The sequence below is a fragment of the Podarcis vaucheri genome, assembly GCF_965113315.1.
Source record: "Podarcis vaucheri genome assembly, chromosome: 4".
In the NCBI taxonomy this organism is placed as follows: Eukaryota; Metazoa; Chordata; class Lepidosauria; order Squamata; family Lacertidae; genus Podarcis; species Podarcis vaucheri.
The window spans coordinates 82,402,045-82,428,356 of record NC_138762.1 but is presented as its reverse complement, the minus strand read 5'-3'; the positions used below and the strand labels follow the sequence as shown (position 1 = coordinate 82,428,356).

Below are 26,312 nucleotides of genomic sequence, written 5' to 3'. Positions count from 1 at the left end.
ACTCCCCCATTGTCTCCCAAGACAGATGGATGCCAACAACCTCTAAAATTAAAAGCTAAAAGGGATGGGGGGAATCACAACCCACACTGAATTTCTGGAGTAGAAGTACAAAAGCATAAGATGGTATGTAGCAAAATCCTTTGAATATTTACTCTATAGTAAATCCCAGTGTTGCTTGTTTATTCCCTAGGAGTAAGTCAGCCCTGAGTGCTCACTGGAAGGGCAGATCGTGAAGCTGAGGCTCCAGTACTTTGGCCACCTCATGAGAAGAGAAGACTCCCTGGAAAAGACCCTGATGTTGGGAAAGATGGAGGGCACAAGGAGAAGGGGATGACAGAGGACGAGATGGTTGGACAGTGCTATCAAAGCTACCAGCATGAGTTTGACCAAACTGCGGGAGGCAGTGGAAGACAGGAGTGCCTGGCGTGCTCTGGTCCATGGGGTCACGAAGAGTCGGACATGAGTAAATGACTAAACAACAGCAACAAGTTAGCTTAGAATCACTGCACTACTTTTGTGAATGTTTTGCTACATTACAACTGTTCTTCACATTGAACTATGTTGGAGCTAGGGAAACGTTATGAGGGAACTGTGTAGGATTCAGCAAACAAATAAATAAAAAGAAGGCATTGGTGAAGGTGTCAATAACATCCAGAAATCAAGTAAAGTCAAGAACTTGGTTACAATGATACGTAAGCAGGAGGTGTAGATCACTAATCCACAGGAATGTGTGATATCTGCACAAACCTAATGTTTCCTCAGACCTTATGAGACTACACATTAAAAGAAAAATGGTATGTGCTTTTGATGGACAAAAGAAGTCTATTGAGAATATGCTTCTCATCACCCGAAAGGAAAAATAAGTTATATCTGAGGAGTAGCTAAATTGCAGTCGCAAAGCTCAAGATCTCAACAGAGTACTTCACCCATCTGAAACAACGATCACATTTAGCTCTTAACTGAGATAGAGAACTTTGTGAAGTCCAAACCCTTGTGGCATCTAGTATGTCCCTAAAGGCATTACCTGTACACAGGGTAAAACTTGAATGAATTGCTTGGATTTTGAAGCTATGCACAGTATATGGCTTGAAGACATACATACCACATTTTCAGATGTGTACTGTATTACAAATTATGGAGTCAACATGGCAGCGACATCCTGAACTATGATTCTGACCAGAGCAAAACTCATTCCAGTGATGACTCTTGGGTGCAAAAGCCAGAAGGTCTATGCAATATTGGCCAAGATCTTCCTTGAAGGCCCAGATGCACCTAACCAAGATGCTTTGTTGCTCAAAGCAGAGCCCAAACGGTGCCTCCCCCAGGGGCGAAACTAGGCTTTATTTCACCCGGGTCAAAGACCTACTTTGGCACCCCACACACATGCATTTGCATGCACACACAGGCTGGGAGCCTCAATGGCACCGCTCTGGAGGCTTCACCTGGAGCAAAAAACCCAGCTAGCCCCCTACTTGCTTAACTTTATAATGAACATTTTATGCTCGTTAGAAACCTGCACCACACAACTTGCTAGATCGTTCAAATCAAAATGGAAATGAGGTCCCCTCCACACTCTGCTTCTTGGACCCCCTTGCCCTCTTAAGGTAAACTATGACAACAGAAATTCCAACTGGCACAATGCCTTTCTACAGCAGACTGGACTGGATGGTCCCCTACAAATCCACTACTAATGTGTTAATGACATGCTGAAGGAGGCGCACACACCCACACCCACCACAAGTCTGGTAAGGGGCCCAAATTTAGGGGAGAGGGAAGCCTTTTTATCATTGCTATTGTTAAATCATTAGGAGTCAAAAACCTTTGCCAGTCTACTGCAGATCACCTCCAAGATATATCATTAGATCTTGATATACCTTCTGCCAACCTTTAAATACGTTATATTAATTTATGGATGCAATTCTGCAAAAGTTTTATCTTAAACATTTTTTTAAAATCCATGTGATATGAAAGGGAGTTTTATAAAGTAACAAAATGCAAGAGAAGTACAACAGCCTTCAACATATTTGATTCATTATTGCTCAGTACTGGTCTTGGATGAGAAAAACAGATTCTGAACTTAGGTTGTGTTTTCTGTTCATTGCTACCTTCTTCATTGAGTTAGACACAGCAGTACAGTGGTGCCTCGCAAGACGAAACTAATTCGTTCCGCGAGTCTTTTCGTCTTGCGATGTTTTTCGTCTTGCGAAGCACGGTCCGTCGCAATTGCGCCTCTTCAAGCGGCTTTAAGAAAAAAGCGCAAGACGTTTTCGTCTTGTGAAGCAAGCCCATAGGGAAATTCGTCTAGCGAAGCAACGCAAAAACCGAAAAACCCTTTTGTCTAGCAAGTTTTTCGTCTTGCGAGGCATTCGTCTTGCGGGGCACCACTGTGTTTGTTACATTTTAACAATAAATCCAGCTTAGGATATGAGAAAGGACTAGGATACCCTGAGACAGTTTTTCCTATCTGGACTTTTCTCCATGAGAGAAGGAGCAAAATGAAGTCCTGTTCCTTCTAGCAGTTTTTTTAAAAAACGAATTCCTGCAACCCCCTATGTATTTTGTGATATTTTTAGAATGCATTCCATAATAAGCGGAAAGGCTCAGCCCTGCTCTCCAGTGCACATCAATTCATGCCCACATAGCGGATGGCAAGATTGAGCCCTAAGTGCAGATCATGACTTGCCGCTGTGATAAAAGCTGTTTTTGTTTGCTTTAACATTCATGCATCGAAGCAAATGCCACCGGTGACATAGCAAAGATAAGTATCACTTCCTTTGTGTCAGTCAAAGGCAATGTAGGATAAAAGTTATACTTATTTCTGAAACTCATATCACTCCCTCTGATGAGATTGGTTAATTTACCCTCAGATCTTAAGTGACATTAAAGAAATAAAGTTCCAGTTACATAGATACAGGCATTCCATTTTCACAAATGCATAAAAGAGATTGAATAAAATGGGTTGTAGGAGGGGGGGTGTCCCATCTACTCACAGATTTGCAGCCATTATTATTAGTTAAGAGTTATTTATTATCTTTATCAAGCACTAGCAAAATGCACAGCATTATGGTAACTGGGGAATGTGTAGCGAAAGGGCCTGATGTGTGCACTCCTCCATTGCAATATTATTTAAAATGCATATGCTGCACTCTGTGCTGCTGTAGTAGGTCTGAAGTGGCTGAGAATACAGTAACTATAAAACCCATAGAACGAGCCCTGGCACTCAGCACCTATAAACCACAACCTAGTCAAAAGCGAGCTTTTTTTCTGAAAGCGGGGCTTGCTTTCTGCACTGAATTTAAATTCAGCACTGTAGGCAAGCTCTGCTGGGATTGACTGCACTCAGAAGCTTACAGTTTTTACTGAGTTCCTTAGCCTTCTCTTTGGTTAGAGACTCACTGTTCCTCCATGCAACTGCAAATACTGACACCTGGCCTCAGCTCTTCTCAAGGACTGCTGCTGGAGTCTTCCTCTCTCTTTGCATAACTTCTTAGCTTCTACCTTCAGTGATTTCAGCATGAAGGCATTGGCTTTCCCCTCTTCATCAGCTGCCTGCTGCCACAACAATTCCTCAGCTCCTAGTCCCTCTCAAAACTCCAGTTGTTTTACCTGGAGACAGCAGCTGCTTCCAGCTCCAGCCTCTAAACTTGGATTTCACCTCCTCATAGTATCTTTTAAGTCCCTCAATAAGTCTCCCAAATACGGACCAACTGACTCTTAAGCAGTCCTGAGCCTTCATGTGCATCCTCTCCAGTGCAAACCCTCTAACAAATAGCCAGAACCTCACTAGAGTTCCAAAGCTTCAATGGTTCAATAACTATGGACCATCACTTGAATGGAACACCCACCTAACACATCCTGACCTACTGTGTTCCTGCGAATCAAAAAATAACAACCTGGACTTGACAATTAACCATAATAGTTGCCTCTAAAACTGCTTTTTAGCCGATGGCTAACTGAACCCCAATTCCGTGCATCACTCTGGCATCAGTCAGGAGTAAAAGACCAACCCCCACTTTCACACAGTTAACCATTTACAATCTATACAACGTTTAAAAGAGAACATTTGTTTTAGATTTGCATTTATCTTCCTATGGATATAGTTTATTCAGATGTGATCAGCCAGCCCTGTTGCATTTTGGGTCCTTGCTGGCTGTTCAACTTAGTGGAGCCCGGGATGACTTCTCCAAAGTCTTTCCCTGGTGATGTCTGCACCCAGGGCAGCATAACACACCATCTGAAACAGCTGACATCAGACTGTAGCTTGGTTTGCCATCCCTAATCTCAGGCTAAAGCAGCACAACAACAGTCGTCAGGGTGGAATCAAAGATGGGCATACTCAACACTTCACTAGTATCCACCCTATTGGGATACAATAGCTGCTTTCTCTTCGAAAACCTAAAAACATGCTACATTTTCTATGTCCTAGAGAAATTCTGAAGTTAAGATTTCACAAGAATAGCTCAGCTTCAGATCACATTATGGTCACACCATTTATTTTTTACCCCTCCCACTATAAGAAATTGCTTCTCATATAATGTAAGACAAATGCCTCTATTTTCATTTGACGAAATATTTGTGGAGGTGCATGAAAACCTTCACACCGCAGGAATATTATGTTAACACAAATGTTTGTGGCTGTGTAGTTAGATGCTTATTGAAACTGTGTTTGGATGTTTAGAGTAATCAGATGGTTAACATTTCAACAGATATCCAAATGTGTTCTTTCTCTATAAAAAGAATTTTTTCCCCTGGGCAATAGTGTGTTGTTATTTTTAAATATAGCTGCCTACATATATGAGCACCATAACCTATTCGGTTGATTTGACCTCTGCACCAGTTAGGATCAGTGCAACAGAATCTGAAAAACTATGTTTCCCATTGGACAATAGTTTGGTTTTAAGTACAAGGGTGTGGATGTGGGTGGGTGTGTGGGTGTGCATTTTAATGTGGCTAAAATATCTATCTATCTAACATTTATACAGACCTGTTTTCCAAACCTGAAGCAATTTATGTAATTATACACATAATGTATTTTAACCAAGTACACAAAGGTTTTAATAATGCCACTTACGATGTAGATTTAACTTATACCACTATTTAGTCTCTCTTCCTTAATAGGATACTAAAAAGGAATTTTATGACAACATTATCAGTAGCATTTTGCGATAATTAGAATAACAATAATAATACTGAGATATTTTTCAGTAATAATGGTGTTATTAATGAGATTTTTATGAAAGACAGACTTCTTTGGTATAATTATGAAAATTGATCTTTTGCATTTTAGTTATTCACTGAAATCAGATAAGTGGCTTAACTACATATATTATTTCTAATAAATATTCAGAAGAATGCATTTAAACAAGGCTCCTCATTCTATTCTTGCTCATATTCCTTGCATTTAAATAAAAGTGTAATTGCTCTGCTTTTTTTTAAACTGCTAGTTTGGATTAGCTGTCTAACCTGTACAGTGTAGCTGTTTGCTGTTTGCATTTTTAATAGCTTTATTACCATTTGGTGAAGCCTTAATTTCTGACTCCCTTGAAGAGTCCTGCCTTTAAGTCAGCTCTACAATTTAACCAGCAATAATCTGTCAAGAGAAGATAAAGACTTACACCAGATGAAATGCAGTATTTTTGTGTAGCATCCTGTCACTGTTAAGGAAAGATCAGAGCATGTCAAAATGGAACACCTGAAAGTTTAATAAACTTTGTAGCATAATTTTACAGTTCACATTTTTAAAAAATCATTGGTGCCAGAACACAGTCATTTGTTCACTACTGAATATATATCTATATACGTGTGTGTGTGTGTGTGTGTGTGTGTGTGTGTGTGTGTGTGTGTGTTTGGATGGAAGGAGCCTTCAACACATCCACATTCTGAATGACACATTTATAAATGGTACTCTTAACTAGAGATGCCACTGAGTTTTACCTGAAGTCAAATTTCTGCGGAAACTCACAGGTTCCTAATCAGGATAAAAAGGCATCCGAGGTCAACCTAGAAGGGGATGCGTAACTAACCAACAGAGCTTCCGAAATCATCTCCTTAAATTCTTACAAAATTATATGGTGATATTCTGCTTTGACTATGTGCATGTTGGGGGCTGGGGTGGAGGAAGACAGTCTGAGGTCAGGAGCCAAGCATGGGGGATGGGTGGGAACTTTGCCTAGACGTGGAGGGCTGGGTGGGGAGCAAACCAGTTCAGATTTTTAGCCCATCATCATGATTAGCAGAATTGTGCTAATGTGTAGATGATGTTGATGCAAACTTACCTCCCTCTATCTATATGGGAGATAGAGATGTGCCACTCCTTGTGCCAAGCTCTTTCAAGAATTACAATAGCCAGTGAGCAGTTGCGTGGGCCATGCAGGTGGCACTGTACCAACCTCCCAGTGCTAAACGTTACTGCCACTTACAGTGGTACCTCGGGTTAAGAACTTAATTTGTTCTGGAGGTCCGTTCTTAACCTGAAACTGTTCTTAACCTGAGGTACTGCTTTAGCTAATGGGGCCTCCCGCTGCCGCTGCACAATTTCTGTTCTCACCCTGAAACAAAGTTCTTAACCCGAGGTACTATTTCTGGGTTAGCGGAGTCTGTAACCTGAAGTGTCTGTAACCTGAAGCGTCTGTAACCCGAGGTACCACTGTACTGAGAGAGGGAGGGGCAAGGAAGCAGGGAGCTCAGTACAGTGAAGGAACAGCATCAAGGGTTTTGGATTGGCTCCATCACTGCACCAGCACTATGCTAAGCTCCCTGCTGCCTTGCCCCTCCTTCTCCCCATCTCAGAAACTGGCAGCAATGCACAGTGTCAGGAACCCTGGAGAGCAACATAGCCCCACTTGGGCTGTCCTGATGGCCACTGCTGGCAATAGTGCCTGCTGGTATTTCCGAGGAACAGGCAGGAGGAGCCGACAGGGTGTGGTAGCTGAGTGGCAGCAAGAGGGAGAGAGAAACACCTCAATTATCAGGGATACTGAGATTCCAAGTACATTGGGGACCAAGCTGATCTGATAAGATTTACAGGACCCCAGAATCTATATGAGTGAATGAGTTAGGCCTTTGGTCACCAAGGTAGATAGAAGAACTGACACTAGATTCCTAGGAACAGAGAACAGCATCTCAGAACCCACGAACCTGAGATTAACAGTCTCACGTTCTACCGACTGAGCTACCCAGCAGCCAAAGGGCTTTTTTCAGCCCTGCATTGGTAACTGCTGTGTTTGCATCACCAAAGTGACTTCCTAATGATTTTTGTTAAGTCTTATACAGTTATAACACATACTGCAACAAACGTTGCACAACCAAAAAACAAACCAAAACAAAAAATACAAAAGAAAAAGAGAAAAGAAAAGAAAGAGATAAAGGGAGGGATTAGAGGAAGTCAAGTAATATGCTCATAAGATTGGATTTTCAAATAATTAAGCTTGTTTGTGTGGTTTATTTGTCTGTTGTTATTTGTTAAAGTGACTTCTCCATAGCACAAGCCTGGGCAGTGTGTATGGAGGTCCCCAACTGCCTAGATGACAAGACCCACCTCTCGGCCTCACTGATGTGGTTCAAAGGAAAGGAAATCAATACATTTGGCACCAGCTGGACTGCAGGATTGCTGGAAGGAGGAATACAATACGCCATCCAACCACCTTAGGGACTCCACTCTGGATTACCTATACCTGTATCTACATGCCATCTTGCTATGGAAGGTTCAGATTGACACCTTGTGCATTAAAAGCATAAGTGAAGGGGCTGCAAGCCATTCAAGCTACCTCTGCCAATGCAGACCATACACTGGTATGCCCCATTCCCATGTGTTTGGTAACTGTGAGAAGGGCCCCTTCACATATGCTGGTGTACACGTGCAGAGCTCTTCCGTGCAAGGGAGGGAGGGAATGCTGACTGCCCCCTCAAACATGCTTTTAATGTCTGGACCTCATTCCCCATCCCCAACCATCAGTGTCTAGCTACTCCTTCTGCTCAGTTGAAGAGAAGAGTTTCTGTTCTCAGCAGAATTCCACCATGGAGGACACTGTCCCATTGCCTGTGTTGAAGAAAGACTGAGCAACCAGTCTGGTCAACTTCTGTATGTGTAATTGGGAAGAGCATCTTGTGTATTGCCTGAGGCAGTGAAAGATTTTGAGGTGGCCCAGCTGGTCTTGGTGGGTATGCACAGGAACATAGGAAGCTGTCCTGTGTCAGCTAGTGGTAGGGTCATTCTTTTCGTTTTGATTTCTTATTATGTTTTCTTATGATGATCTGGAACTTCTGCAGACAAAGCAGATGCTCTGCTACTGGGCTACAGCTCCTTCTTGTATAATGACGGATCAGCACAGCTCTCCTTGGTGGCATGACTATGGTTGCTCTCATTAGCTCCGTCCTGCACTTCAAAACTGACCACCGTGCCATCACCTTCACCAGTTGCTAAACAGCAGCAACCAGGAAGTATTCAGTTCACATGCCAGTGGTAGTTTAGAGACTCTCCACCCCTATCCAACAACCCCAGAAGCTCTCAAGGCAGGAAAAGAGCCCATCTGGTGGCCAAGTACCAAATTATAAACACATATGAGGATTATGGCATAACAATGAGCACATGCATCAAGGAGACAATTTTCAGCCACACACTTGTGACAACCATAATGTATACTCTGGTCCTGGTTAATATTTGATTAATGGGGGGGGGGTTTTGGGGGGGGTAATAGCATAAACATTGTTAACTTTCCCCTGATTCTTAAGACAAAAACAAACTTGGAAGTAGGACTATGCCTTTCCTTTCTGTTTTACAACTGAATTTTCACGTAGGTATGTTTAGGATCTCAGTTGTAGCTCCCTGACATGATTGGATGTTTCTATTAAAGAGGTGGAAAAATGATGGGACTTACACACAGAAAAAAACAGCCAAGCTTTCTCACTTGAATAACCACAAGACAACAGCATGGATCAATAGCAAAATAATTTGGGACCCTGTGACAGATGCAATGTAAAAATATTTGCAGTGGTGTATATTGTGATATTACTTAGCATAGGCTCACGGCGGGGGGGGGGCAGGGGGCGGGAGAGAAGCATTAACGAGATTCTCCATGTCATTAACAATGGTTATGTTGGTCATAAGCCAAACCCTGACAATAACCCAAGATTGAAAAAAGTTTCTTTGAATTTGTCTTCCTGGTATAATTATGGCAGGTTCAGAGAGGAACCAGATCTGGAGTGTTGTAAAACTCAACACAATGAACTTGACAGACAGCCAGATTTCTGTTTTCAGTCAGTTTAGGGTTACTATAATCTCATTATTATGCTTGAAAGACGACAAGTAATAGAATCTCAGGTAGCTGTTCTGTCTTTACTCAGCCGCATCTTCTCTTTTATGCCGATTTCCCTTGATTACCTGAACTAGTGAAGCTCAGTTTTCAGCCACTTATCTCCCAGAAATAATCATCTGATCAGCCGTGTAAGGTTCTCACTGCACTCAGTGGTTTTAATGGGTCAAGCGTTAAATTAACCCTTTAACCATACCCTTGGAGAATACAAAACTTATTAAGAAGCAATTTACTTCTCAGTCATTGTGAACTTCACAAAAGAGAACGCGCTGGTTAGCTAGCTTTGCTTGTTGTCTTCTTCTCAAGGATCCTGTCGCCATTTTTTATTTTTAAAAAAATTAAAATGGCAAGAAAAATTAATCACTTTACCAAATTGCCCTCCCCCTAAGAAGACTCCATCTCATTTGCTGAGATGAAGAGTGCATTTTTTTAAAAAACCCAAATGGTACACTTGTAGGTTGTCTTGGCCATAGGAATGCCTGCATATTTTAACAAAAGAATGGGTTATTCATACACACACACACATATATATCTTTACAGAATAGGGCACCGCTATTTTAGGGTACTATAGGACAATCAGCTTTGTCATGGCTGTAACCATCTTCCTCCCTAGGTGGTGTTGCCATATCTCCAGGTGGCATTTCAAAGAAAATGAATGGAAAATCAGTGATCTTTTCATAACCAACAGAAGCTTCCAGAATCCTGTTGCTAAGCTGAAGTGTCTATGGTTGTGGTCTTATGCACATCCGTAGGGGGAGAGACTTTCACTGAACATAGTTGGACTTACTTCCAAGTAATTGTGCATAGGATTGTGCCATTAGTGTCTAGGAATTGCTAGCACTGGAAATGTGTAAGCTGAATGAGAACAATAATTTTAAGAATTCAGAAGTGTTAGTGGAAAACCCTGCCCTACTCCAGCCTAGAATAGCAGAAAATCACAGAGAAGGCTTCTCCTTCACCTTCGGCAGAGGTCGCCAGAGGTGCTACTTCCTGGCCAGAATTTATTTTATCCGTTTGTTTTAAGAGTACTTCTTAATATTGAAAAATCTCAAAGCAGTTTGCAAAAATACAAAATGGAAACAATAAAATGCCATCATAAAAACAGAGGTGCAACCCAAAAAACCCCCCCATTAAAACAGTATTATGAAAACAGATCGAAATAGAAATTCAGTAATAACAGGATACAATCTTATGGGTCAGGCAAAGCCAGGACAAAATTATATGTCTTTACAAAACATCTGAAGCAGCTGATGGATGATGTTTCGTGTATGCCAGAGGAAGGGCATTGCAGAGTGCCAGGGTAACAGTAGAAAATATCCATTTTGGGGTCACTGCTCTGTGATATCCTGTGGGGTGGGGTGCCACCAGTAAGTTACTCTTCACTCATTTCCCTTCTTACGTTACTTCCTTTTAACACATTGGTCATATTCATAGTAGCTGAAGATTCATTTTTTAACCAAACCTTTTCTTCTACTGTAAAAATACTCTTTAACTGAAACTGTCTTGTAATAAACATTAAACTGTGCTTAAAAATATTACAGGATGGGTGTTGCACCTGTTGACCCTACATGGGCCACAGCCCTAAGAGTCCCCCATTTACATATTTTGGAATGTCTGAAGGTCTTTTCTCCCCTATAATTAAATGAGCACACCTTTCAAGCCCTGCTAGACAAAGAAAAAAGCATCATCATCATCATCAACAACAACAACACTTATAACAACCTCTCTTATTAGAGATAGACAAATGAAGGGCTATAGGACAGATCTAGCTCACAAAGCTACTTTCTTAGGCCCCAGTGTATTTAAAAGAAAATGCTCTCTCATAACGAAAGAAGCAATGAACCCCCATGTGTCTTTCAGATACAGTTTGCTGCATTGCTATTTTTATGCCCATTGTGGAAAGGCATACAGTGTAACCACCGACAATATGCTGCCTGAGTGGATGCTTCAAAAGGCCCATGTCTTCCTCAGCCAGTGACCTAATGGCATCCGTGTGCATGGTCTCCATATTTATGAAGTTCTTATTAATAATTATATAATAATAATAATTTACTATTTATACCCCGCCCGCCTGGCTAACGATTATAGATCCTGACTACCCGTGAGAGAGTATTGAATTGCTCACCTCAGAATTTGTGCCCAAAAGCAGAGTGACTGGCCATAACCCATAGTAAAACAGGAAACTAAATTTGCCATTAGAGAAAACAGGGGTGATAGTTACAACTGTGGCAGCTAGTAGTTTAACCGCCATGTTACATTCCTTTCGATAAGCTTGGAATTCTTCTTTTAATGACTAAATCTTGTTTTGGCTGTATAAGTCTTTTAAAAAAAAATTCTCACCAGGTCGTCAAAATTCAAAGCCTTGCCTAGATACTCAAAACTTTTATGTAATACAGAAAAGAACAGGTAATGGGTTTGGATGCCACCTGTTTTGTTGTTGGCATCCGGCAGCAATAAAGGAGTGCATAAACCATATCTTCATCATAAAGCTTTTCATCTGTTGAGATATGTTCATTTTCCAGTCCTTTAGAGAACCACTATGGAGAACTGGATCCGGAGACACACTCTCTTTCACTATCAGCATTTTGAGACCGTTCCCCATGTGCCCTTAGAAGATACTATGGCACAAGTAATTAAAACTAATGCATTTTCTCATTCAAACTTTGCAGTATAAATTGCTTTCCAACGTGGATTTTTTTTATGCCATCTATCAATTATGATGCTTTCTTTTATTATTTATAAAGAAAGTAAGCTGGCACTTCTCCCAGGTGCCTGTGACATTTATTTAAAGAACAAAAATAAATCAGACAACAGTAAAAGATGCAACACTGATCCCTTGAGCTTAGCACATAAATTCCAGAGCTGCTGTGGGGGCTCCTTCTCTAGCTGAGTTGAAATAGAAAATGTTTCCCAATAGGAATAACAGGCCTCTTAAGCATGCTTCTGCGAAATTATGGATGACTATGTTGCGATCATTACAAAATACTACTAACCAGGAAGGAAGAAAAGAAAGAAAGAAAGAAAGAAAGAAAGAAAGAAAGAAAGAAAGAAAGAAAGGAAGGAAGGAAGGAAGGAAGGAAGGAAGGAAGGAATGTGAGACTATTCTGATCTTCCTACATTAATCCAACATAACAATCACCTAATGAGCCCTGTCAGCTGAAACGTGCAAGGACTTTTGCTTGTGCAATGGGGCTTTCCCCTCAGTTTCTCCACCTGCAATCCTTATGCCCCTCAAAATTGGCTGTGGGGAATCAGGGGAACCCCCCACAATAGTGCATGGGGGGAGGCGAGGGGGAACTGTTCTGTCTGGCAAACTCAGCTGCTTGCAGAGGCAGAACATTTGTCATAGAGCAACACTGAACTCCACCCATAAGCACTGTGGGAGCATACAGGGGTGGCAGCTCCTGGTGGCCGAGCCCTTTTGGACCCCCTGAATATTTTTGGGGTGGAGCTGCCCCCCCCCCAATATCCAAAAAGCACAGAGCCAAAACACAGAGCCAAGCAGTGGGTGGCTCCTTCTTTTTCTCTTCCTGCTGTGGAGGGGAAGGAGGGTCGAAGTGGCCTCCTGGGAGCAGTGCCAGGAGGTGGCAGAAGAGGCTAGCCGTCAGCCAATTAAGCTGCGCAGCCCCACCCCAGCTCCTCCCAACGTCCTGATGTCAAGTGTGACATCACAAGCACAACATAACCCCCCCCCACACACACACACAATTGTCCTCACAAGCTGGTGCCTCTGAGAGCAGAAAAGCCTTAGACTGGAATTATAAAAATCCATGACCAAACTAAAAATCATGGACCAAACTAAAACAGGTAAACATCATTTTACCCTATGAATTGTTTGCACACACAGCCTTCCTTCGCTTCCTCTTGGGGTATATTTTAGAGAGCAACTAAAGAGAGCAGTTCAGCTTGAGAAAAAGCTCTCATTCCACCTTCAAAACGAAAGCGCTAAGCTCAAGGAATTAAGAACTGCATCTTCTCCTGTTGTCGGCTTCATTTTTGCACTGTTTTCTTATTACTGTTCTTATAATAAAACTAATATAAGAAAAAACAAATCAGGGGGTTGGACTAGATGACCCTCAGTGTCCCTTCCGACTCTATGATAGCACCATGAAATAATAAGAACCATAACAGAACAGCAGAAATGCCATAGAAAACTATATAGTTTAAAAAAATAAAAAATAAGTAGGAGAACATCTCATAACTAGAGCACCTTGATGTAAATGGCAACTCCTTCATAAGCTGGCATTGTCAGGAGCTACAGGTGGTATACAGGCCATTTGGCCATGTGTGGCAGAGAGAGAAAACATTTTCCTTTATATTTCAATTATTATCTGCCAAGCCCTCCAGCATATGCTCAGCTGGAATTTATCAGGCTTGGTAGAGGCTCTTGTTGAGCTGTGTCCCTAAGGTGATTCACCAGCCACATGAGTTCCTGAAGGGAGAGTGACCCAGTTTCACACGATGCTGTGTAATCCTTGCCTTTTATAAAATGGCTTATAAGTGGACATTGTAACTCCAGCATCCAATAGGAAGGAAGTAGCCAAGTTGACTCTTGGACAAAAAAGTTTCACATAAACAAACTAAAGAAATATTATTTAATACGTCTGTCACTTTGCCTGTTTTTTATAGCCCAGCCATCCTGCTAAGCACAGATGTAACCTGTTGCCATGATGCACCTGCTTGAATGCAGGTTATACCAAATTCCTATAGAACAGGGATGGGAAGAGAGATGGGAAGAGCAGTAGGAGGAGGCAGGGAGGGGTGTTGTACTCTTCACTTTGCTCCTCTCTGAAGCCACTTCTCCCCAAGTCACCCTCCCACTTCTCCCAGGGAGGGTGACTTCCATAAGTCAGGTGGCTATAAAGAATGGCTAGGGAGAAGGCATTCAATGGGAAAGCACTGGCTGAGAAAAGTTCAAGTAGGCCCTCCTGCTTGCCTCTTTGGCACACATACCAAATCCTCCAACATTTCTCCATATTTAAAAACAAAATAAAACATTAAACATTAAAAAAAAACCTCCCTATATAGGGCTGCCTTCAGATGTCTTCTAAAAGGTTGTAAAGTTACTTATCCACTTGGCTTGAGGGTTGCATCACCCTACCCTCCAACATTTATCTGATAAAAATAGGGAAAGAGGGACATTCTGGGATTGAATCAGAAACCAGAACGGCTTCTGTAAATCCAGGACTGTCCCTAGAAAATAGGGAGACTTGGAGGGTCTGACATACATATACCTCTTATGTGCATTTGGCAACAACTGGACGGGGCATAGCCCAGTGGCAAAGAATTCACTTTGCATCCAGAAGGGTCAAAGTTCAAGTCCCAGGTAGGGCTGGGAAGGACCCTGGCCTAAAACCTCGGGCAGCCTCCATCTGTCAGTGCTAGATAATGAAATCTAGAGGAAGCACTGGTCTGACTTGAACTGTAGTTTTTTAAGACTTCTGGGAATTGCAGGTCTGTGAGGGAGACACTGCAGTTCCCCGGGTGAGATTTAAATGTACAGTGTGGATCTGCCCTCAGTATAAGGCAGTTTCAGATGTTCATAACAACCAGTTTTTATATCTATCTATCTATCTATCATCTATCTATCTGGGACACGGGTGGCTTGCTGATCAGAAGGTCGGCAATTTGAATCCCCGCGACAGAGTGAGCTCCTGTTGCATGGTCCCAGCTCCTGCCCACCTAGCAGTTCGAAAGCACATAAAAGTGCAAGTAGATAAATAGGTACTGCTACGGCAGGAAGGTAAACGGCATTTCCGTGTGCTGCTCTGGTTCACCAGAAGCAGCTTAGTCATGCTGGCCGCATGACCCGGAAGCTGTTTGCGGACAAACGCTGGCTCCCTCGGCCTATAGAGAGAGATGAGCATTGCAACCCCAAGCATTGCGAAGCATTGCGGAGTTGTCCACAACTGGACCTAATGGTCAGGGGTACCTTTACCTTTCTATCTATCTATCTATCTATCTATCTATCTATCTATCATCTATCTATCTATCCCCAGACACTGAAATTTAGTGGGTAGGAATACCACATCCTTCAAAGTATCTCTTAAAATAAATCTCCTTCCATCTATCGATATTTTCATGTCCTAAGCAATTACACTTGGCAAAACACTCATACATTTCAAGCAAGGCTCTGACCTGCATTCTAAGGTACTGATTTAACTTGAAGTATAACAATGTGGAATCAAGGAGACCCCATAGAAATTATGCAGATTATATGTGTGCGTGTGTTTATTTTTACTTATTTGCACGTGTCTCTTAAGATACTAATCACACACATGCACAGACACGAAATTTGAACTTTCCAAAGTAATTTGTTGTTGTTGTTATTACATTTCTATCCCGTCCTTTGATCCAAAGGGAACCCAGGGCAACACCTTGTTGGTTGTATCCCTTACTATTCTAGGTCTTGTTAATCAGAATTTAACCCTACTTAGGGTTTGCTTTTACAAAAGTGAGATTTGAGGCATGACAGCTTTAAAACTTGGTTTTAGAAAGGGGGGCGGGGTGGGAATTAATACCTGTGAGCATACACAAAGTGGGAAATATTTAATTTAAAGAAGGGAGAGACAACTTATTCGTCCTGCAGCAAGAGCCTCTTAGGAATGGGGGAGAAGTGCAATTCAATCAGCATTTCAAGGTGTATCCACCTGTACTTTCCAAAACAGTATGCACACCAAAACTCAGCCACCTTCAAAATTTGAAATTCCCTAAATTTTGTAGTCCAGTTCATCAGCCAAGTAATGTGTGCAAAGATGCATATACTAGTATAAAGTGTGCATAAAATACTTGTGAAAATATTTGTGAAAATAACACGCAAAAATGCCTTATATTAGGTAAAATTGCATGAAGAAATTAGGAGAAATTTGCACTAAAAGGCTGATAAATTTTTGCAAGGGCTTAAAGAAATATATGGTGCACTAATGGGAAAATGGGAAGAAACTGAGACACACCAAAATCAACAGATTTGTCCATCCCTAGAGCCCCCTAAGCTAAACCACCTTGGGGCTGGACTCTCCTGCCCATGATGCCACTCCTTGCCTCCACACATTCAGATCACATTTCTCCCATCAGAGAGTGGCAATGGCCAGGCAAAATGCAAGACCCCTCAGACATACCTTGTGGGCTGGCATCCTTCTCAATAAAACCTCAGGTAAAAGGCACAGGAAACTAAAAGATTGTCTCAACCCTCTACATGCCCAACCAATCACTGCACCTGTAGGTGACATACCATTTGGAGGTTCATTCTGCATGATGTTGGAACAGGTGTTTAGCGTGGTGGCATCCATCCTTTGGAATTTGCTCATGTTACTTATCCAACAAGCACCATCTGCTTTGTTTTTTTTTGGGGGGTCTTCTAAATATATTCCACTTTCAACATGCTTTGAAAATGAAGATCATTATCCCAATTAGTATACGCACAGTATTGGATCTGAATTGATTTTATGTATATATGTACTATTTTTGTTATATTGTTTCATTTATGTAATTGTTTTAAGTTTGTGTGTGTGTGTGTGTGTGTGAGAGAGAGAGAGAGAGAGAGAGAGAGAGAGAGAGAGAGAGAGAGATGGTGCCCGCCCTGTGGAACGCCCTCCCATCAGATGTCAAAGAGATAAACAACTACCTGACATTTAGAAGACATCTGAAGGCAGTCCTGTTCAGGGAAGTTTTTAATGTGTGATATTTTGATGTATTTTTAATCTTTGCTGGAAGCCGCCCAGAGTGGCTGGGGAAACCCAGCCAGATGGGCGGGGTACAAATAATAAATTGTTGTTGTTGTTGTTATACCGTTCATAAAGGAATTCAGTAAATAATAAAACAAGAGAGGAGCCAAGGGCTCCCAATTGGCTAGCATTGCTGACTTTTTTCATGCTCACCCTGCCAAACTCACTTATTTTTCCATTCATTTCATTGAAGTCCCACTTAGCTACCCCATGGCTATCCCACTTAGCAAGGAAAGATAGCTATATCCTAAAGGGTCCTTCAAATTACCATTTTCCCCCATTGTGAAGTGAACCCGCAACACCACTGGGCAGGAGACAAACTCGGTCTTGAGAAGAGTCCTATATTTATATTCAGAAACTAGAGTGAGTTTGAGATATGGTGTTGTATGCTCTGTACATACAATGGACCAAATTTCACAAGACTAGAAGTCACATGGCTTGAGAGCTGGTACGCATGACTGACACCATCTGCCCAGGGGACACTGCCTTCCTTGGACACTCACATTTTGTGATACCTAGACCTGGTTGTTTGGGGAGGCGCTGCTCCCCTTGGCCAGTGCGTGTCTTGTGTGGCAACAACAGCAGCAACGAGGAGAGGCCATTTTGCATCAATGTTCTGCCAGCAAGGACAGCCTCCTTTGCCAAAGGTTCTGAAAGTCAGAAGGTGCTGATACTATCTGCCTTACCAGGCCTAAAAGGTTTAAGGAAGTGTGTAGTAGAGATTTTATTAAGTTTTAGATGGTTTTATTATGCAGTTTAAGCACTTTGAGAACTTCTTCTTGAAAAGCGGATAAATAATGATTTAAAAAATCACCTTGTGGAGAATAAAGCCCTCTATTTAACCAAATGAATGCAGCAAAAATACCTCCAATACAGAAAAATGGGACAAATTTCTCCATACTTCACTGATCCAATTATCAAATTAGCCTTCTCCCATAATAGTCCCTGTCATGGAATTTACTTTTTATGAACTGCAAAAACCAATACCTATTTTTTTGAATTTTGTACTGCATTCTTCACTTTGAAATGAGAGAATCACAGAGAGATTTCAAAATTCAAACTGTGTGGTTGGGACCTATAGAAATCACTTTACCTATCCTGAAGGGTTTGCATTATGATTAGTTGGTTTGACAAATTCTGGGATATTAACTGTCCCCAAAAGAGATTGTAAGGCTCTATGACTGGGTCAGCGACCTTTCACCTTTAAAACTTAGGTTGCCATGGCAACTAAAATCAGCCTCATTAACTGGATAAACTAGTGACAAATATAAACGGTTGTTCTGCAGCTAATTAATCTTTTGAATTGCAGACCCAGTCCATTTACACCCATGTATAGGATCCCATTCACGGGAGATTTTTTCTTAAGGCAAAAAAAAGACGAAGCTTTAGGTAAAAAAAATATGCTGTTTTGTGTCAATTTTTACATTGGTTTTTAAAAAATAATAATTAAACACCAATTTGCATTACTCAGCACTGTAGCAAGGAATGGCGTTCCTCAAGGTGAATTCAGCATGATAATCATGCAGCCTCCCTTTTTAATGCACTGTTTGTTTATTTTATTCCCCCCCAAATGATAAATAATAATAATAAATTCGAGTCCTCCTTTTGTTTAGAGAAATTCATTTCCTTGATTGGAGGGCCAAAATGAAAGATTTATGGATGCCTGTTTCTCATTGGGAAGAAGGAAAGCGATCTGTTTGCAGGAGTTATATTTTCAGGCACTTTGCTGAGGCACCCCAACCCCCCTCGGTTCCTGACTGTAAAATAAGAAAACTATTACCCAGCTGGGGTAACAATAGGCTCCCACAGTGCTTTTCTGCTCAGACCGCAGCTGCCAGTGAAAGTGGAAACTACAACAGCAGGATAACATTCTTTTCTTACAGCCTGTTTCTATGGACAAGGAGCCCTCCCACTGACTCAGTGTATTTTCTATGCAAAACTGCAGAAGAAGTGACATTTTAAAAGTTTTGACCTTTGTTGTGTGTATGTGTGTGTGTTTTAATAAAAAAAGGGGGTTTCTCTCTTGCGCTTTCTCCCCCCCCCCTTTGCACGAACCAATGTATACATTTTGCAACCTGACAGCATGTCTGTTAAGAGTAGCAATAGTCATTACTGTAATAATGAAATGTTTCAAAATTTGAAAATTTTGTGCAGATAACCTTTGTCTGGGAAACAGTCGCAATGTGGAAGGTGGCTCTACTTCTGTGATTGTTGCGGGGAAAACAGACGAAGGGGACAGACATCAAAAGAACCTTGGAGAACAGCACTGCTCCTAGTGTTTATGGCATTCCTTTGTGATTCTTAATACAACTGTCTAAAGCAAAAACATAGATGATCACTGAATATTTTGGAATATATTCAGGGAGTGCGAGTTCCCAAAATCTGATGGCATGAGTTCTGGTGTTGCTGCTTTAAAAAGAAAGAAAGAAAAAGCCAAAGCTGTTGGTAACATTTGTTTGAAATTTGCAAATAAATGTTTGTGTTGTGCTGTTTTCTTCCAACTCTGGAACAAGTGGTAGTCCCTGGGGTGGCAGAAACTGGAAAGAAAAGAAATCAGGCCAGATTGGCAGTAGGATATGGCAGTTCTGCATCTTCCAGCATGTTATTGTCTTTTTTTCTGACCAACTGCCTAGAATATAGCTTATTAAAGATCCCATAGCCAGTGGAAATTTTTGCAGAAGCTCATCATGACAGCCCCATGATATCCCATAGTAATACCTCAGATAAGGGAGCAGTGGTGATCCATTATATATACCTCCTAAAGAGCAGCAGTACACAGAATAATACCCAATTTATTAGGCTCAGCTGACAGTAATAGTATATTGAGCTAATAAAGGGTGGAACTAGCATGTTGGAGTTGGGCTGGGAGAATCTGGGGCAACATCTCTGTTCAACCACATGGCATGACTTCAATCTTATGCATAAAGTGATGCTTACTTCTGCTAGCTTTTAGTCAACTTGTAAAAGACAATAAACGAAATATCTTCAACCACCCGAAATGCAACCTGTAGCTTTTTGTTAGAAATGCAATCCATTTAAATTGGAAGTCCATCAAAAGAAAGGCGTATCTAGGCTCTGCTGTATTATTATCCCCATTCTCTGACTTCCTCCATGCTAATCCATCACAAACAATAGCAAAACTTGAAACAGTACACAATATTGTACTGTTGGTGGGTTACATTTTGCAACCCACCCTGGACTTTTTGGTGAAGAGTGGGTAAGAAAATAACAGCAAAACCGTCATCACTGAAAGCCTCATTGTCACATTGAATTGCGAGAGGAAGGCAAGTTGGTAACGTAATTGCTCCTGCTCTGAAAAAATCCTGGAGATGCGCTACCTCCCCCACCCCAGCTCCCAGTACTTTCTCCACTATACAACTGCCCATAGCTGTGGCATGAAGCAATTATAATGGCACAATCCCATAAGCCACGGCATCATCAAGTGCTATAGGGAATTTGCCCTTTACACAGCTGCTACATGCTGGGTCAACATTTTCGTGGAGTTATGCACCAGCAGCAGTCATTTCCAGCTCAGACCTCACAATCATATATGTGAAATTAGGATTTTATTTTTATTTTTTTGCCTCAGTGTGCGTCACCATTACACTTGCTTACACTGAATCACATTTGCTGCTTCGATCCCCTTTCACCTTGTTTGGAGAGATTTATTTGTCTATTTTGGAGCTCCTCGCAATCCCTTGTTGTTCTTACTACCCTGAACAATTTGGTGCAATCAGCAAACTTTGTCACCTCACTGCACACCCCTATCTCCAGGTTATGAACAAGGTAAAAAGTACACGACCCAATACTGATCCTTGAAAGACCCTATTTCTTTCGTCCCTCCATTGTGAGAACTGTCCGTTTCTTCCTACTTTCCAAAATAAAAAAATTCCTTCCAGTAGCACCTTAAAGACCAACTAAGTTAGTTCTTGGTATGAGCTTTCGTGTGCATGCACACTTCTTCAGATACACTGAAACAGAAGTTGCCAGATCCTTCTATATAGTGAGAAGGTGGGGAGGGGTATTACTCACCCTTCTGAGTAATACCAAGAACTAACTTAGTTGGTCTTTAAGGTGCTACTGGAAGGAATTTTTTTATTTTGACTATGGCAGACCAACACGGCTACCTATCTGTTCCTACTTTCCAGTTTACCAGTACTTTCTTCCTTTAACCAGTTACTGACCCATAAGAAGATCTGTCCTCTTATCTCATTACTGGTAAGCTTACCCAGGATTCTTTGGTGAGGGACTTTATCAAAAGCTTTCTGAAGGTCTAAGTACACAGTGTGTACTGGATCACCCCAATCCACGTGCTTACTGACACTCTCAAACAACTCTGAAAGTTAGTTAGACAAGACCTACCCATGCTGAAGCCATGATGGTACTTCTCCCGCAGGACTTATATATGTTTGACAATTCTAATTTTAATAATGCTCTCCACCACTTTTCTCAGAGTAGATGTTAAACAACCAACCTCTAATTTCCCAGATCCTCCCTGGATTCTTTTTTTTTTTTTAAGTGTTCTATTTATGGTTCTCAGATATGGGGGCTGAACTTACAAACAAGTACTATATCTTTGTTAGAAGATCAGTACGTTAAATTCTTTTATACTCTTCACTGAGTACCGCCAGACCTAGTGACTTTGTACCGGTTCCTCAGACTACCTTCCTGAGAAAGTTATTTCATCTTCCGTGATGAAGTATGTAAATAATTCGTTCAGTCTCACTGCAATTACCTTTCTCCCTTGCCTCCTTTTTACCATCTCCCTAGCCAGTTTCCTGCTCCTAATGTATTTAAATATTTTTATTAGCTTTAATGTTTATAGCGACGTGTTCTGTAAATTCTTTTTCTGCATTCCTTATTGCCAGTTTTGCATTTCTTTTGCCAAAGTCTGTGCTCCTTTTGGTTGTCGTCATTTGGAAAAGACTTCCATTTTTGAAGCCCTGCCTTTGAGAGCTTCCTTGATGCAGCTCATGAACTACGCTGGCATTCTCTTGGCCCTAATGGTACCTTTCCTGATCTGCAGTATACATCCTACCTGAGTTTCTATTGTTGTTACTCCCAAGCATTCTGGAGTGACTGGGGGGAAAGTATATCCATTCTGAGTTCTCAATGTAACATAGCATCCAAGAGCTTGTCTGGCCATAATATACCACTGCCCAGTGGACACAGCTCCTCAGTCTACACAACTATTGAAAATGTGTGTGTGTGTGTGTGTGTGTGTGTGTGTGTTAGTTTCATAAAACGTTTGAGCAATTAATTGAGTAGGGCAACCTTGTCCAACCTGGTGCCCTCTGGATGTGTGGGACTACAACTCCCATCATTCCTAACTATTGACCATGCTGCCTGGGGCTGATGGAAGTTGGCATTTAACAACATGTGGGGGAGCACCAGGTTGGGTAAGACTGAACGAAGGCATGGAATTTAGCAGAGCAAAGGTCTTCTGTAACAAATACCATAAAAAAATGATACACGCATAGGATCAGCGACATTTGCACAGCCAATGTATTAAACAGGGTATTAATTGTCTTAGATTACCCAGGTGAAAAAACACAGCACTCTGACTGATCCAAAAAGTGGGGGACTACATGATCAGGCTACACACAGACACTAAGCAGCAAACGGGAAACAAGAGCACATCAACTTCTCAGTAAAAAGATGATAAAAGCATCCTAAGAAATAGAACACAAAAGAGGAAAACAAATAGAACAGAAATCCAAATCTATCAACTCTTAGAGAATAAAACTAATGAACTGTTATTCAATACTTATAGGGAGTAGGCAGAAGTCTAATTTTAACTTTGACCACCTACTCAGGTCTCATAGCAACAACCCCTTGGCTTTCTTTCACAATATTTTAAATGGACTTGCAAAATAGTGAACTTGCTTCTTTTACAGATGCACCTTTGCAAACATAGGTTTAATATTTTTGCTGGGTTGGGGGAGGCACATGCATACATTCTCATTAAGTTTACTGTGCTTGGATCATTATTTTTTCACAAGGGGAATTCATTTCATAGGTTCATCATACCAGATAGCGACAACAAAAACAACAACAAAAATCCTAGTTCACACATATCACATTTTCCGTGGAAGTTATATTTGGCAGTGTGATTTTTCTTCAGCAGCACAACCACGGATGCTGCTAGCAATTAATAGAGCTAAAGGAAGCAAATAAGTAAGTATCCGACACACAACAGAGTCAAATGGAGGAATGAATGAAAACTGTACCCCAGGAGCGGTTCATTAAATCAGCTCATTTAGAAGTCAGAAGGAGGTGGCATGGAGGTGGCATAATGCTTAAGAAGTTCACCCATAAATATATAATTAAAACCAACAACAAGTTCCTGATATAGCCAAGCTAGTTATATAAGATCTTACAAAAGCTTCACATTCTTTTCTTTTCTTTTCTTTTTTCATTACTTGTTGTTCTTTCCGCTTAAAGTTCACTCAAGGTCAATAACAGATGAGTGAGTGCTCTTCTAGAAAGATGCAGGTACAAGTGAGACTTTCAACAAAACACAGCAGTGCGGAGTAGGGCTGGCCAATATTTGGTTTTTAACATTGCTATATATCACCAGCTAAACATTGTGATATACTGATATATCATGATGTCTGAAACAAGGATGGAACTAAAACAGTAGGGCTTGGTGATATGTGGTTTTTCCACTTTGCAATATATCACCAGCTAAACACCTGATGACTTTCCCCCAGCAAATGCCCCCCACATTTGTATTATGATGCAAACGCTGTTTTAGGAACCCCTTGTTTGCATCTTAGGCTGCAATCTTATATCCGCATGCCTAGTAGTAAGCCACACTGAGTTCAGTTAGACTTACTTTCAAGTAGACATGCATAGCATTGTGCTATTAATGATTGGTCCTGCCCTCACTGCCTCCTATCACTTAAGCTGCAATCCTAAATATACTTAGACTGGAGTAAATTCAACTCACTCGAGCTTATTTCTGAGCAGACATGTGATAGGACTGGACTCTCCATGCATTTTCCTGCATATTCCTGCATATTCAGGAGCACCATACACAAAACTAATCAATTGGAAGACTTTTCCATGACAAAAGTCATGATGATTTGTTACTTATAACAAATGTGTCCCACATTTTATCATTGTCCATCTGCTTTAGAGGTTTCTTAGCTTTGTTTACGTAGTTTCTATCGAATCCAGGATTCAAGGATATAAAGCACAGCCTGCAATCATAGGTACACAGATTCTGCTACTGCAGCTAAAATGAGATTTTAACTCTGGCAAGTGAAGCACAGCTTCTAGACTATTTTAAGAGAGGAACCATACAAACATCAAAAGGTATAATGAGCCTTATGTTTTATTCATATTGGGTGATATTGGGCCTAATCCTGTGAGCCCTTGCTCATGTGAACAATGCTTAAGACTTCAAAAAGTCTGTTTTGTTGTCAAGAGGTTTCCTTCACAATGGAGCCCAGGGTTTGACAAGAATAAGCTGACTACATAGCGCAACATGGCCAATTAAGAAAAACTTGAGATTTTTCTTTCAAATTCCAAGCATATTTGGAGTCAGTTAATAAGGCCCAGAGCTGTGTGTAGCTGTGGGCTCAAACTATTAGACAAGAACTTACTTATAGTTCAGTCCACAAACTGGAACATGGGGTGGGGGGATTTATTGGCTGAGCAAAACACACTCTTTGGTTTAGCCAGTTCATTGGGAGTGCAAGCTCAGGACATTCTCTAGCCCCAACACCTGTTTTCCAAGGATTCAGAAAAGATGTAAAAGGTAGTACTGTAATATCTCCCTGAACACTGAGGCAGTTGGATGAAAACTTCTAAACTAAGACACATGTGATATTTCCCTTTAATACTGAAATATCATAATGTATATTGGCATTCACTAACAGAAGAGTCTACAGTCACATCCACACCATAGATTTAAAGCACTCTTATACCACTTTTAACAGTCACTGAGAACCCTGAGAACCATAATGCTGACCTCACAGAAGTACAGTTCCCAACACCATTAACAGGCTACAGTTCCCAGGACTCCCCAGGACTGTTCGAGTGGTATAAGAGGGTTTTTAATGTATGGGATTGTATTCAACTCACTTTTACACATAGTAGACCCATTGAGATGAATGAACACGACTAAGTTAGGTCCACTAATTTTAATAAATCTACTCTACTCTGAGTAAAAGTGAGTTGAATACCACCTATGGTGGGGATGATAGATGAATTTCAAGCATGAACTCCATCCATTTCTACTGTACATTTCAAGCAAGAATGCCAGCTTAACATTCTCAAAGGAAAAATGTAAACTACAGTTTGTAAATCACGACAAACCATAGTTAATTACTGCTCTCACTTTACACACAAACAAGCAAACAAGCTTTTAGACTTATGTGTGAACTGGGGACTGCAGTTTGTTTCGTTCAGACGGGCCACAGGTGATAAGCCAAGCAAAGAACCTTGGTTTAATATTGTGTTTTTCAGTGAAGTATAACAGCTGTCTATGTGATGTCACCCTTGAAAACTGATATATCAAAATGTATTCTGGAATATGCATTCTAAGTCCTTAGCCCAAGGCTCCATGCCACTACCAAGAAGGGCAAGAAAACACAACAAAATCAGTAACATGGCTTAAAGATTGAGATATCTCAACAACCATATTCAGGCCCTTTTCAAGAGTTAAGAATATGGAAGCATATGGAAGAATATGCAAGCATGCCTCCCCACAATGTCCCTACACATGTGGGCTCCTAATTTTGTGGGGTTCTAATTGCGCAGAGCCTCCCCCAAGTTAGCTGGAGGTCGTTAGAGGCCCTTTCAGACCTTTGGGCTTCAAGTATGAAGGTTTGAGGGGAGGAGTACACCCAATGAATAGAGAAGTTGGAATGGGGTTGTACATGTTTGTCCATCCCTTTAGACGTTTAATCTTCTCACGATCAGGCTAAATGTCTGAACAGGGCTGATGAGTCCTGGTATGTACTTCTTCATCAGTACAACACCTTGATCTCTGCAACCATTCTCAAAGGGGAGATGAAAAATGCAGAAGATATTTGGATAGGTCCAGCAGTGCCCACCTGAAAGTAGAAGACCTTCTTCATGAGCAGAAGGATGTTTTCCAATTTGGTATGAGATCTTTGCCTGAGAAAAGCACCTACCACCTTTCCAAATAGAAGCCAAAAGCAGCCCACCAGCCATATTTGACAACCTGCCAGGAACTCCTGGTTTTGCTGCCTGCCTGGACTGCAGAATTGGGGGGCAGGGGTCCCAAGCACAGAAGAGGGGGGAA

General features: G+C 41.3%; 2 long non-coding RNA genes across 6 annotated transcripts in view; one reads left to right on the top strand and one right to left on the bottom strand.

The window, feature by feature from the left end:
- Nucleotides 1-26,312, bottom strand: part of LOC309530196 — a 318,904-nt gene that overhangs the window by 213,511 nt on the left and 79,081 nt on the right. The gene's annotated exons all lie outside the window — the stretch shown is intronic.
- LOC309531825 lies at nt 13,013-19,536 on the top strand. The gene is made up of 2 exons (XR_014219471.1): nt 13,013-13,118; nt 19,190-19,536. It is a non-coding gene; the product is annotated as an uncharacterized lncRNA (long non-coding RNA).